This window comes from Miscanthus floridulus, chromosome 5 (genome assembly GCF_019320115.1).
Source record: "Miscanthus floridulus cultivar M001 chromosome 5, ASM1932011v1, whole genome shotgun sequence".
Taxonomy (NCBI): domain Eukaryota; kingdom Viridiplantae; phylum Streptophyta; class Magnoliopsida; order Poales; family Poaceae; genus Miscanthus; species Miscanthus floridulus.
This window is the reverse complement of record NC_089584.1, coordinates 6,666,160-6,678,092: the sequence shown is the minus strand read 5'-3', so window position 1 is coordinate 6,678,092 and position 11,933 is coordinate 6,666,160.

Below are 11,933 nucleotides of genomic sequence, written 5' to 3'. Positions count from 1 at the left end.
AAAATGCATTTTATTCCATAGTTAGTTTTCAACTTAATGAATCTTATGTTCTTGTGTTTCCCTCTTTTTGCAGAAAGTTGAAATTAGAGGCTTGCTTGTCCTTAACTTAGTTGGTTTACACATTTTTTTCCTCGGTTCTCACTACCATCTATGTACTTATCATGTACTTCTATTTAATTGCAGGTGTGAGGCCATCAAGCATCTAACTGAAGAAGGTTTAATGCATAAGAGTAACCATGTGTAGCAGCTAACACAAGAAGGTTTAATGCATCAAGATGTACATCTATAGGAGTGGTGCATACAACATATATCCATATTAACTAGTAAGAACACCATCTAGTAGTAAGATGTGCAGTAAGACCATTAGTCATTTACATGTCCAAGTTATGATCAGATATGCTAATGCAGTAGGAATTGCATTACTATTTGTGATGCAAGAGAACTAGATTGCTTATGCAAAACAACTGAATTGCTTATGCAAAAGTAGTGAATTGCTTATCGGTTAGGATCAGATCTGCTTATGCATTAGGAACAACAGTATTATCTGATATCAAAACTGAATTGCTTCTAGTAACATATCTAGTTGGTTCTATTGTATAATTCTAGTGTCTGAGAAGAAGCTGATTATCTACAGCTGATAGTAACAAGTTCTTGCATATTTGTATATACCTACTGTTTGGATGTATTAGCCTGCCTTGTTTGGATGAATCTGTCGGCCGCCCGATGGTGGCGGCGGCGTCCTGGACGCCTCTGTTTTGCGTATTGAAAGGGAAAAGCAAAACAGGGCGAGGGGAAGAAGCTTCTAGGCAGGGTGTGGGTCTAGCCTCTGGTGGGCCTTGTCCAGGAAGCGAGCTTGGCGCGCAACCGCCGTAGCGCTTCATGCGCGCGTGCACGGCCGCTGCTTCCCTAGGATCGGGACGGAAATGAAAAGTGTATACTATTAGATTTTCTAATATGGAGTGTGCGTGCGGCCTGCTTAATGCATGCACGACTATGCATTAGTCGTTTCCTTTAGTATTATACAGTTTTGCAATTTTTTGATTGGCAATTTCTTTATCCAACCTGTGGATCGTGTTTCTAAATTGATGCTGATTTTTTGCGAGACTCTAAACCAATGCTGATGGTTACTTGGTTGGCGGGCCGAGGTCCCAGAGGGGTCCTTCTTCTTTAGTCTCTAGGCCCCTCATTCATGCTGGTTTAGTTAGGCCCAAAGTTAATGCTGTGTGAGGTCCCCGTCTGCAGCGGCGGGGCTAGGTTAGAATTCAAGGAGAGACCAATTCTAATCTTGTGACTAATCACTATTTATAGGCATAATCTTTTTTTCTATATAACACACCTATACAATTCTAGTGGAGGAGTTTGTAAGCTAAATTAAATATATTAATAGACAAAGTAATGCATATGCAGTCTACTATATGTTACCTCATGAGTGTAAGCTGTTGCAAGATGAACTCCTGCTAGTTGTCATTGTGTCCTTAAGTAGAACAAGAGAGCTAAATAGACGTACTAAAGTAAAATACTAATAAGTCAAATATTATAATGCAGCTGCATGCAAACGGGGGAAACAATAGTACTCATTTGAAACGGGCAGATGAGCTAAACACAAATGCTAATTAAATTTGTAATAATGCGTTGAAATATATACTCCTAGCATCATCAGGATGGAAGCAGCTATAATAAAAAAGAAGCTAATGCAAGTTTAGTCATGGCATAGATGAATGCATGTAGCTAGGGCATGCAGTGATGCGATGTGTGTGTGTCTCAAGACACAGGCTCTCTTTGCAAATCTATCCCAAGCAGGGGGGCGCCACCCAGGATGGCCCTAATGTCCGAATTTTTTACTATTTGGCCCTTTTTTGAAAGTTTCTCACAAATAGACCCCTGGTGGAAAGAATTCCGGAAATGGACCCTTGACTCGGCGCCAGAGTGACTAGCGCCGAGCTCAGCGCCACGGTCACTGACGCCGAGCTCCTAGGCACGGGGAAATGGCCTGCTAGGGGGCTCGGCGCCAGAGTGACTGGCGCCGAGCCACCTGCATTTAACCCAGCCTACACTTCTTCCTCGAGCGTTCTTCCTCTTATTTCTCCTCCCTCTCGGGTTTTTCTCTCGCCACTTCACCCTACCTCGTGAATCGACATATTGGACCTTGAAAACCTTGATTTGATCCGTAGATCTTCGAGAGCAAGGTATACTCGCTCACCTCCTTGTTTTTTCACATCGATTCGGTACATATTAGTCGGATTTTTCAACCTAAGAATCGTCATCACTTAGGGTTTCATTGTATCCCTCAATATATGTATTATACAACCATAGGTTGATTCCAAGGCATGGAAAAAGCTAGCAAACTAAGCCGCATGTAGTTATGTTATGGGTTCATTATTGTGGATAAAATGAGAAACCCTAGGTTTAGGGTATAATGTTAACTGCTTTTGGTTCTTAGAACAAAATTGGTTGTATTGTAGTTATGGTTCTCATTGATATTTTTTGGTGATGTTTTTATTTATGTTTGTTAAATTACATCCGTTTTGTTAGATGTAAGAAATGTTTTGAGAGTTTTGGCGAAAACGAGGTCATCCTCGAGAATTATACCCCGACGCGTCTAGCAAAGATGCCCCCGTTCCTCCTAACCATCCTGTCCCTAACTGTGACTGTGGTTTCTCGGCCCATATTTTTCAATCGAAACATCCAGACACAGCTGCGCGTTGCTTCTACACATGTAGTCGGTTTAATGTAAAAAATTATTTGTACTATCCTTTTTCTTTATTTGTTTAAGTATGTACTAATATTTTGTTTGAATCTCGTTGTGTAGGACCATGAGAGGTGCCTTTTCTTTTAGTGGATCAATGGTACAGACAAGTTTGATTCTAGGTACCTCTTTTCGATGATTGGTTTAGAGGGAGACATCCACGTGAGCACTTCAAGCGGTGGGTTCCACCCCCCTAACCCTCCGGCAATGACGGCTAAGGAGAAGCACCTAGCCGCAGTTAGACAACTCGAGGAACCTCCTCTATGCGATTGTGGAGATCGAGCTATGATAAACCCTGAGAATACATTGGAGTTTGTGTGTCCAAACAAGCATGAAGTAAGTGCAAAGTGTATGTGTTAAAATCTTGAGCTATATGTGTTCATGTACTAATGTCTCATTATTTAGGTGTATTCAATGGCGAAGTGTCGTTTCAAGGAGTGGTTGTATGGTCCTAAGAACCAATGGCCGAAAGAACCACGGAGGGTTAAGGAAAAGAAGAAAGAACAGGTAATCTACAAAGCACCTCCTGTCATGTGCGAATGTGGTGTAAAATTCAACTATGGCCTAGTCCCTTTGGAGCTTGTAATAGGTCATTATTGCGGCCATATGATTGAGTATGATGAGATTCGTTATTTTTCTGGTAAACATGAAATCGTATTTTGTTTGTTTTGCTAAGACATATATGATATAATATTTCTTTTGAACAGAGCACTAGGAAATGCAGTTGGGAATGTTATGATGGTCAAGCTAAGTTCTTGGATGAACTGAAGAAGAGGCAAGTAATTGCACGGAAGAGGGGATATGGACCTGACTACGTCAACCTATTCATTAAACATCACAAAGAAAAGATGCGTGAGTTTGCTAGACAGCGCGGTATTTATAACCCGATCGATGTTGGGCTTAACAAATGGGGATTGGAGAGGCGAACGACGTTAAAGGAGGAGAGGGCAAGGAATGAGGCAAGGGAGGAGACAAGAGTACAGATGTAGGTCTTGAACGAGCATGTTGCTACATTATGTGCCAGTGAGTGCTTGAAAACCTTTTTTTCATTGCCTAGTTTTAAATGTAATATTATCGTGTTGCTAACTGATTGCATTTTATACATAAAGAGATTGGTTGTAGCGAGGAACATGCTGTAGAGGTGGCTCGTGCAAGGTATGAGGAGAAGAAGTTAGATGGCCATAGATCACGAGCTGGTCGCACCGTTCAATCACCGATTGTGTTATGTGATGATAGAGACGAGGATGAGGATGACACTGGCAGACTGAGTGAGCTCATTACTCTAGCAGAGGCGGGCATATAGGCACAGGAGGCTAAGGACGACACTAGCAGACTGAGCGAGCTCATCTCTCTAGCAGAGGCAGGCATTTAGGCATAGGAGGCTGACAACGACACTGACAGACTGAGCGAGCTATCGCTCTAGCAGAGGCGGGCTTACAGGCAGAGGAGGATGACGATGCGTTCTTCACTCAGGCCGCAGCGGCCGCAGATGAAGCGGAGGCTGCTTACTACAAGCGACAGGTAGGTTAGAGCAACGCAGTTGAGCCTAGCTACAGCAACAGGGTTGTAGTAGAGGACTAGTACTCGGATGATGAGTTGCTTACTCAGTACGTTTCAGACTGAGAATTTGGAAGTGCATTTGCCCCTATGTCTACTGTCGGCACTTAGTTGTAGTATTAATATGCTGTGTAATGTGGCATAGTATCGAACTTTTCATTATGTGGTTGTTTTCATTATCAATGGTCTTAATATTCCGCTTAATGATACAGACGCATTTCTATTTGAACACGTGCTGCAAAAAACAGTTAACGACATACGACATTATAGAAATCAACACACGAAACACATTAAATGGCATATGACTACATGTACCGAACCTAGGTACAGAGTTTTCTTTGACTAAACCTAACATGCCTTAGGTAATTAAACCATGCCTTCGGTAATTAAACCTAACATGCCTTAGGTAATTAAACTTGGGTACATGTGAAAAAGATAAAGTCATCCTAGTAGTGTGGCCACATAGCAAATTGTGTTGCACCTTCTCCATAGTAGCCTCCCATTGCTGGTGGTGGTGGTGGCGGGGGTGATGGGGGAGTCCCTTTTTCTTATGGTTAGGGCAGGTGCAATATGGATCATTGCAGAGTGCCTCCTGTGAACTGGCACTATTGTTGTTGTCGTCCTGTTCGTCGTCCTTGTAACTGCTGCTAACTTCCCTTTCTAGATTGAAGATATGGTCTTGTAGTTAGTAGATGTACTCCGCATGTGGATAAATAGGTTGAGGATCGACCCACCTACTGAACCCATAGTTTTCTTTGGCCAAGGAAGACTATAAAAAGTATGTCGTGTAAGTGATATACAAGACAAATATATTGAAGAAACAAATAGTAATAGTAATTACCCATGCTCGCGGGCATTTGAAGAAACGACGACCTCCATCTATCCCCTCGGTGAACATCTGCACTAGGCAGTCCTCACCATGCATGCATTTTGGCCACTCTTCTTTCCTTTCATCATATTCTCTCAGTGGTGCCTCTTTGGTGAAATCACTTTTGCTCTCAACTAGGAACCTCTCATAAAGAGCTTCCTCAAAGAAATTGGGACCAAGAGGACCCTCCCACCCTTAGGTAGTTTTCTTCCCCTTTCCTCTCCCTCTGGACGACCCTCTAGACATTGGTACTACAACGAAAGCAAATGCTGAGGAGTGTTCTTTTTCCTTGTTGTTTGTGTGAATGAGAGGGAGTGAGTGGTTATTTATAGGTTGAGAGGAGGAATGGAGGCCTGTCAATGTGCCATGTCAGTGATCCATGTGCCTCTTCACCTCAGCCCTTGGATCAAACAGTCATAAGATGGATGGTGGAGATAGAGTTAGTTGTGCTTCCTTGCATGTTGTCCGTGTATCTGAAAAGTCTATATCAGTGATGTGATAATTCGATGCTGTCTGTGTATCTAAAAAGTCTATGTTTATTGTTTGAAAAGCATAGATTCGTTCACTGTTGCTTGGTAATCCTAGATTCTTCTACACAGCGTATGTACAAATATTCCTGGATTATACACGTAATAAATTTATAGTCAATCTGTGTACTACATTTGTGCCTTTGTACAAGTGTAGTATGTTTAAAGGTTCACACAAAAAATTCACAAGATATGGTCTTGTATTAGGAGCATCCACAGCTACAAACAGAGACATCAATATATATTCTAAACATTTAATCATCCAACAAGCATAATGCAACCACAACGAATATCACAACCAACATAATATGTCATGCAAAGTCCAAATAGTCCACAATGTCCATACAGTCCTGAATAGTTACAGAAAAGTAAATACAAAATTCACAATAGTTCATAGTAACACCTACCACGTCCCTCACTGTCTCCTACTCTTGCCCCTACCCTTGTGACCCAGAGCACTGGTGCCTGGAGTGTAAGGGTCACGTAGACGGCGTCGCCTAGTGCCTAGAGGCGGTGTAGGATGAGTCGATGGAGCGTCATGGAGCTAAGAGGGCCCAAGCTCATCGTGCCTCTTGTCCATGTCATCGTCATCGTCGGCCTCCTCATCCTCGTCCCTATCCCCTATAGCTGCTTGACTAGAGGAACCCAAGGCTCCTCTTCCTGCGGAAGGATCGTACACGTTATGCGTCGTGTTTGTCCTGCAACCACAATGATCAGTCGCACGGCGTAGACGACGTGACAACCTCTGTTGTACAAAACTATGTTAACTGAAAGAATATAACATATTAATGATTTGTTTGAAAGAATATTTTTAATCTTACATCTAGGAAGCCAAGTATGTAGTCATCATTGACTCTCGGCCGAACGCGCTCGATCTCTTCAACTGAGCTTCTCAGTGTATTGTCCTGCAACAAAGTTTTCAATAATAAGACTTCTGAACAGATAGCATTTAGTTTTGTTTTCTTTTGTACAAGAATGTAACTTATTATAAGGGTTATACGGCTCGAAGGTTGCAATAACTACAATAGATAACTCCTAATGTCGGTCCAAGAATGCCTAATGTATTGTTATGTAACTCAACATAACAAAATAAGGTGATTGGCTTACCACTCTGTCCAAGATCGGTCCTGCCTCCACCTGCCTTCCTACATGAGTGGACCGGTCGTACATCGTGTCTTCATCGTCGGAGGACTCGATGTCGGTGTAGTCAGTTTCGGTCCACTGTAGCCTGAGCCTGCACCGTGTCGATCGCTGGTACCAAGCTTGGTACCGCCTAAACTCACGGTTCGTGTGCGGCTCATTGTTGTCATCCAGGTTGTCGTGCATCTCCTCCCATTCCTCAATGTAGGACTAGTGGTGCCTCTCCCAGTCAAAAATCTTCTTGTTACTCTAACGATCCAACCTACACGTATGTCATCGTTACATTAATCCATGTACGTGGCACCATATTATAAGAAATGGACCATCATCATGAGACATTTGAAATATCAAAACACTTACTTGTGTAAGTCAACGCCAGTCGAGAACAGAGGCATAGGCCAAAGCTGTCTCACTCCTAATTGGCGTGCAACCCTATCTGGCAGGTGGTACTCGACAGCATAGAAGCAGATTAGAGGGCACCTCATCCTATAGAAGTAGTCATCAGCCCCACAGACGTTGCTCAGCTGAAAAGGAAGTGCGTCCTCTCCACCATACGGCTCCCACTCCACCTGCAACATGTCCAAATAAGATGTTAGATGGTATACTAATCCTTTTAAAAGCAGCATGGAAAATAAATTTTACTTACACTAGACACCGTCAGCGAATCTAGCTTGTTCGTGTACTCAATGTATGCCTGGTCTATCCTCATGTGCAGAACCCTGACCTGGTCCCAAAGGTACGCCCACGTCGGCTAGCGACTTAGAGGCTGACCTTGGAACCACTCACGATGAGCCAGTACCTCTGGATGACCAACTAGAAAACGAGCCCACATCCATAGCTATAATAGGTACACGCATCCACCAAGTGATGGGTTCATCGTAGACTGACGACACCCCTCGCACAGCTACCGGTATAGAAAACACAAGATTGCATAGCCCTAGCTATACTGACTCGCCTGGTCCCAGTCATTGAGGTAGTGGATCCACATCTAGGACGCATTGTCACCCATCACGTCGGGAAAGAGAACACAAGCAAAAAGGTGTAGGATCCATGCTGGGCAGTAGTACCCAACCGTCTCATCATCTGCCTCCTCGAGGCACTATGTGAACTCTGTACGTAGCCATGATATGGGAACTCCAGAAGTGCGAGCCCCTTGCTCGCCAAGCTCACACCCAAAGAAGGCCTCCACTCGTGCTCTCCAGCCCTCTGACCTGCACTGCCCGGTGACTGGGTTCCCATGAATCCTTAGGCCTAGCATCTTCTGATAGTCCTGAAGCGAGACTGTCATCTCCCCGAAAGGTAGGTGGAAGCTGTGAGTCTCCGGCTGCCACCTATATTTAAGACCAAGCAAGATTACTTGTCAAAAAGTCAATCACATGAACAAATGGTCATGAATGGAGGCAATGATTCACTTTAATACATGTCTACCAATGCAGTTATCGCTGCTGAGTTGAACTTGGGCAACCCATGACGAACCTGAAAGGATATGACATCTAGGGCAGCTCTTTGCAGGAAAGGAGTGTACGTATCGTCGTACCGAATGTCCAAGAATCCACTATGGGTCCTAGAACGAAGGTGCGGAAGGTCCTGCATTGAATATAACATAGTCACATGTTACTTCATGAACACATGTACGAATAAAACTTATAGATTATTACCTACCCCAGCGCAACGAGACGTCCTCGGTGGGTCTCCTCGTACGTCGGGTCGAGTAGGTGGAATTGCTCCATCCTACAAAAAAGTGAATGAATTAGAATTGCAATGTACAATGAAACATGAACTTATAAATATATAAGTAATTGACACAAATACAAGCATAAATTGAGACATGCATAATTAAATATATGATAAGAGAAATATAAAATAATACTATAAACCAATAGTCCTACCTCACTAATCTGCCAACGGCAACTTCACGAGTTGTGGCCAAGTCTACCGCACTTGCCGCACTTGTACTGCTCAGGATTAGTAACAAATGGAGTTCCTCTCCCACGCCTAGTTCTTCTGGGTATCTGATCCATAACCATCCTATGCCTCGTCCTCTGCCTTGATCCACGCTTGTTCCAACAGTAAGCTGGATCCGTAATGTACTTCAGCCCATCATATGGAGGCCACTCTCCAGGGTCCCGAAAAGGCATGAAGCGGGGGCTCCATGTGTTCACAAGCGTGTTGACACTGAACTCGTGAGGTATCCTCCTCTCAATATTATAGTTGTGATGCCTAGCTACTGCCACCAAATGCGAACATACAAAGTGGTATTGCCTTGGTTTATCACAAGTGCACTTGAAATCTTAGAGGACAACCACATGTATCCTCGACTCTCGGACCTCACCGTCGGACGTTGTATCGCTCCTATGCTCGACCTAATAAGTCCCTGTGGCATGGTCAAAGCATGCAACCTCATGTGTGCCAGCCCTTTCTCTTGCCTTCTCTAGGTGTGCCTTTGGTTTCGGAGCCCATATCTCTCCATCACTCCTCAACTGCAATGCATGGGCGTGTCTAGCGTTGAACCAGGCAACAAGCTTATGGAAGGTGAATTGAATAATTGCATTCACGGGCATACCACATATCCCCAATAGCAACTTATTGAATGACTCTACCATATTGCTGCACTGAAACTCGTACCTCCAGCCACCGTCGTCATGAGCTCTCGTCCATTTCTCCAAATCCCTCATCAAACCTATGAGCCATTGTCTACCTTCCGCATTTGATGCAGTTCTGACCTGCTCCAACTTTTCCCTAAAGTACTTGTCCTCAAGCTGTCGAGCAGCCTCCTAGAACAGATCAAAGTTTTTCTTGACACCGTTCTTCCATAGTAGATTCTCGGCAAGTTGTCGAGTACACCAACGATGGTGCAAAGGTGCATACCCCTCTAACTGCTCTTGCATGGCATTAAGTATGCCCTGATGCCTATCAGATATGACGCTAACCTCCCTGCCAGGGCCAACCATGTGTATCCGGACTAGCCTCAAGAACCATCCCCAACTGTCATTATTCTCCTTCTCAACCAAAGCAAATGCCAAAGGAACCAACTTGTTGTTCGCGTCATAGGATATGGCTATAAGAAGTGTGCCCTGGTATTTGCCAATCAAGAACGTACCATCAATGGAGAAGACGGGACGACAGTGTCTAAAGGCCTTGACACACTGAGGAAAGCACTAGAAGACACAGAAAAATATCTGCCTCCCATCCTTCCATGCATTAGGTTTTGGGATGTACTCATAATGCATGCCTTGATTCACCGCTTTGATTGCATTGAAAAGAACTGGTAGCTACTCATACCCATCCTCCCAGTCCCCATATATCATCTTCCACGCTCGCTGCTTAGCCCTCCATGCTTTACCATAAGTTATCACATATCCTTCATACAATGCCTCAACAGTCTTGATAATTGTTCTCACCTTCATGTTGGGTTCTCCCTGCAAAATTCCCATCAACCACTTGGCAATGAGGGTAGATGTCAACTGTCGATGCCTCAGTGTCAGCTCATGGTCAGCATAATTGTGTGGCCCAACAACTTTTGTGATCTTCCATTTTCCGGTCACCTGTTGCTTCCTTACACAAACCCTCCATGGGCAGCGTTCCTTGTCACACACAACTGTGTAACGGCGCTCCACATATAAATGCAATACCCTGTAAGGAATCTTTCGTATCACTGCAAAAGCCTGCAACCACCTCTTCAAAGCAGGGAGGTCATTAAACACCCTCCCCTCCTCAATTACCATGTTAGGACCGGCCTCAGGAGCTTCTAGGAGCTCATCATCACATCCTTCTGTAAACGCCAGATCGGAATGAGCAAGATCACTGAACTCATGAACTCTAGCATCACGGCGGTCGAGAAAGATACGCCTCATCATCTCAACATCACTCTCCGTCAGCTCTCCAACAGGACGATCATCATCAGAATCAAGAGCCCTAGCCATCTCATATGGCTCCAAATCATTCATAATTTCAACACTATTGGAGCCACGAAATCCATCTCCAAAGTGCAGTTGCGCAGCAACATGGGGCACATCCATATTCTCAGGAATGTCTCATGCAACGTCATTACATAAATGAGGAAAGAATGAAAGAAATAGATGTAAGAAACGGGATAAGCTCCCAAAAACCATGCGGTTAAGACACTTACTCGGATGATTCTGTGTCAAAAGGATCTCATAAGGAGGATCTGCCACAAAAACATGAGTATGACAACCATCTTCAAATAACGCATTGGGGGCAGATTGAGCATCAGGAACCGTAGGCGTAATCTGCACCTGCAGGTAAGGTTCCAGAATGGGAGGGTCGATGTGTGCCGGATGATCCATTGCTGGGGTAAACCCATGAGAGATTGGATCAACTAACACCCGACGCACAACCACGTCCAAACATTGCAGCTGGCTCTTCATAGTCGATTGGGATCATTCGCCTGAAGATGTTCGGAGAACAACCTAGGTGCAGTACACCATCAACTGCAATATCATCATCTCCAAAGCAATGCAACTCCTCCTGAGCCCTTGCAACCATCTCACTAAATGAAGGCCTATCATTGAATAGCACAGACACGCTTTGCATGTCAAGAAACTCAACATATCCATAGCGATCGCTTTCAACCGTGCCTCCATGATATATGGTCACTAGGTTGTCCATCTATTTAAAAAACGTAACGAAACACACGTTCTTTAGTCCAAATTAGACGATAGATAGTACATAACAAGTACTTTCTAACTACAAACTAAGTAATCAAGATAATAACTACGTATATATTTATAGTGTACTCACTAAATAGCTAGATCATATGTAGTTAACTACAAATATAACTACATATCTAAGTAGCTATCTAACTATATCTATTTACCAATGTATATATGTTTCTATCTATCTACATATATATCTCACTAAATCAACTAACTAAGTCATCACAGTATAACTAGTAAATAACAAACACCAACTAAATAGGTACATTGTATATTCATATTTTTTACCTTTCCAGGTCGACGGGCGATGGACGTAGGTCAAGGCGAAGATCCGGGCCCGCGGTGGCGTGGCCAACGACAGAGGTGGCGCGCGGCGGTCGCGGGGTGCCCGGCGCTCCGCGCGGCGAGACCGTATATCG